The sequence below is a fragment of the Octopus bimaculoides genome, chromosome 25, assembly GCF_046866305.1.
Source record: "Octopus bimaculoides isolate indiv1 chromosome 25, ASM4686630v1, whole genome shotgun sequence".
NCBI classification, from domain to species: Eukaryota; Metazoa; Mollusca; class Cephalopoda; order Octopoda; family Octopodidae; genus Octopus; species Octopus bimaculoides.
Window position 1 is genome coordinate 9,063,089 of NC_142952.1, and position 3,334 is coordinate 9,066,422.

Sequence of the window (3,334 nt, forward strand, 5' to 3'; positions counted from 1 at the left end):
TATCGTTCCATGATATCTTCAGTGTTGGTTAATTTCCTTTTCAGAAGCATCAGAGAGTAACCTTTTAATTTAAAGCAGCGCCAAGGCAACGTCTATAAACCTGGCAAGTGGTTTGTTAGCTTGCGCTGCTAAGTTTAGTTTCTAAGAACTCAGAGACAACCCTGGGGCAGTTACTTCACTGCTAACGTAAAAACCAGCGATTTTTTAGTGTCTTCAACGACCAACAGAGTTTATGGAACATTCATGATGCGATTGGACAGATTTCCAATTATATTTTACAACAGCTTTCTTTATAATACATCTTTACCCAAATAATAGTTTCAGAAATTACACAAAAACCATTAAATTCACTTTTTATTTGTTTCTTGTGTTCCTTTGCAGCCTGTTTAACAACACAATTCCACGTAAATTCAAGTAATTAGCCAGAAAAACATGACTCTGTAACAGAAGATTTCTGTTTTTCTTCTGCATATTTGACAGTGGAAGCGATTGTTTATTTATTTATTCATTTATTTATTTATTTATTTATCTCATTGACGTTCAAAATACATCAGAGATACTCAGAGAAAAATATTGAACGCAATAATTCGATGTTATACATTTTTACATACATTTTATTGTTATTATTTAATTGGTTATGGTTTTTTTTCTTTTAAGAATAGATTGATGGGTTGGCAGAAATGGTAAGAAATGATTTTTTTAAAAAATAGCAGAAATGCGAAGAACGCCGAACTCAATGTTACAAAGTTGTAGATTTTGAATTCAAGTTTTATGAAAATTGGCATTCTGTATTTTGTACGTGTAATCCGCTTAGATCGATGTAATTGACAACATAATTTCCCCTTCAGAAAACGGTTCTGTTCTTAGACAAATTGTAATGTATACAATTCATATATATGTATATACGTACATGTGTGCATATATGTGTGTGTGTATGTATGTATGTATATATGTATATATATGTATATATATATATGTTTATATATATGTATATATATGTATATATATATATATATATGTTTATATATATGTATACATATGTGTGTCTGTGTGTATATATATATATATATATATATATATATATATATATGTATATATATGTTTATATGTATATATGTATATATATATGTATATATACATATGTTTATATATATGTTACTTTCTGTTTCCTCCTTGATTTCCCTCTTTTGATGTTGTGGCGCTCATCTGTGTAAAATCGTATAATGGATTGTCGATAATTGTCTGGTGAACTTTTATGAAAAATGGGATGTACATCAGGTAATCGAGGAAATGAATGTAACCCGCTGATGGACGGCTGAGTTTGCTGAGAATCTGAAACGAAACCCAAACCAGACAAACATGTACACTGATGCTATTTAAGTGGTGGTGGGCAGGAATAACATACTTTAATGACACATAAAATGTTTAATCAATCGCGATTACAGCCACGGACCCCTAATCACCTTCGTACTTATATTGTATAAGTAAAAAAAAAGTAAGCACTGTCTCGAACCTCGAGAGCCTTAAGACCGGTTACCCAGTTTTCATGGTGTATAGGAAACTGAGATCACAACATTTCACCCTCAGCGGCCCGCCAGTCCACTGCAGGATAATTCATTTGCAGTCGAGTGGATTAGAGTAACGTGAAATGAAGTGTTTTGGTCTCTGAACATGTATACGATACCATCCCAAAACTCCATCGATAAATTGTGCTAATCAAAAATTCCCTCGAAAGATTCTTTCCCATCTTCAAAACGGGAACCTCAGTAAAGATCGAACTACCATCAATTTTGATCTGCAGTTTCACTCACATGGCTTTTGTTCACCTTAGGTCAAGACACTCGTTCTTGGTGCCGTGCAATGGGATCGACCCAAGAGCAACGAACATGCAAATTTTATGTTTAGCCATACAAGTATGCAAGGAAATACTAATGACAGGATACAATCGTTCGAACGTCCGTTCGGCCAGTAATTTATCAATTTGGACATCCTACGTCTCTAGGTTTAATACATACAAAGATATTAATATAAGCGTGTTACAGGAGAAGGGCGGAAACTGTGGCCACCAGACGAGCGGTAGTGGCTAATGAAGCGCCACTTGTCTAGTAGTAGTTCAGAACGGAAGTAACGTTCAACAACTGCTACTGCTGCTACTACTACTACTACTACTATCACTACTACGACAACTATTAAAACTACTACTACTACTACAACTATTACTACTACTACTAATAATAATAATAATAATAATATTACTGCTGCTAATGATGATGAGGAGAAGGATGCTGGTGAGGATGATGATGATGATATTACTACTACTGCTGCTGTTGCTGCTACTACTACAACTGCTACTACTACTCCTGCAACTACAACACTTATGCCACCACTACTACTACTACGACTAATAATAATAATAATAATAATAATAATAATAATGCTACTACTACTACTGCTGCTGCTGCTACTGCTATTACTATTACTACTGATCCTGTAGCTGGTGTTGCTGCTGCTTCTGCTGTCGTAAACTGAAATCACTTACGGTGGCTGAATCCGTTGTGCTCAGTCGACCAGCAGCCAGTTCAATGTACAACGCCATTGTAGTTGTGACGTCACTTGGTAACAATGTGTCGGTCTGGAGCAGCTGGAACAGTTCCTGTGCAAATGTCACAAAACAAAGCATTAAGGGCAACCGTTTTAACAAATTAAACGCAACATTAATCGTTCCGTAAATGTTTTCTTCCCCTCATACTTAAATATTCTTAATTAGTATATTATTAATGAATTAGCGTTTGTTTGTTGTTGTTTTTTTTCTTTGTTCCATTCACTGCATTGACTATAATGACCGTGAGAATGACCTCCCTGTTGTTGTTGTTGTTGTTGTTGGTACTCCGTCGCTTACGACGTCGAGGGTTCCAGTTGATCCGATCAACGGAACAGCCTGCTCGTGAAATTAACATGCAAGTGGCTGAGCACTCCACAGACACGTGTACCCTTAACGTAGTTCTCGGGGATATTCAGTGTGATGGCCTTAACTTGACTTATCTTTCGAATGGATGGCGTCCCTGAATAATTTCCATCAGTCGTTATGATGGTTACATTTTAAGCTTATTCATGTACATTATTATACATCAAAATGGTGATTCTTTAGTCATTAATTTGACAATTAAGGGGAAATCTAAGCTACGCCGATGGGATTTATTAAGGTAGAATCACCTGTTTTTGCTTTATTTTTTTGTTTTTTGTTTTTTCTTCGTGAACTACGATGACTCTAACTTCATTCTGAAATCACATGATTAATCGATTAATGAACTATTAAAATGGGGAGGGGAGATAA